Here is a 260-nt window from a genome sequence, read left to right on the forward strand (position 1 = left end):
CTACAATAACGCACACACAACTGAAACAGATTTAACATCATGCAAACTTAATCTTGGTAACCGTGCATTATTCAAGAGACAATAATACATCAATTATCCAAACGCAATTACACCTGAGATTCATCGAGTTTTTTGAGGACTGAATATGAGGGGACAAAGCTTCTGGAAATGAAACAAAAAGGATTATGCTCTTCTTTCTTGCAAAACTCTCACCTGAGGAAACTCTTCGTATATGCAATAGTTATAAACCTGATTCTACT

Source organism: Penaeus monodon, chromosome 27 (assembly GCF_015228065.2).
Source record: "Penaeus monodon isolate SGIC_2016 chromosome 27, NSTDA_Pmon_1, whole genome shotgun sequence".
In the NCBI taxonomy this organism is placed as follows: Eukaryota; Metazoa; Arthropoda; class Malacostraca; order Decapoda; family Penaeidae; genus Penaeus; species Penaeus monodon.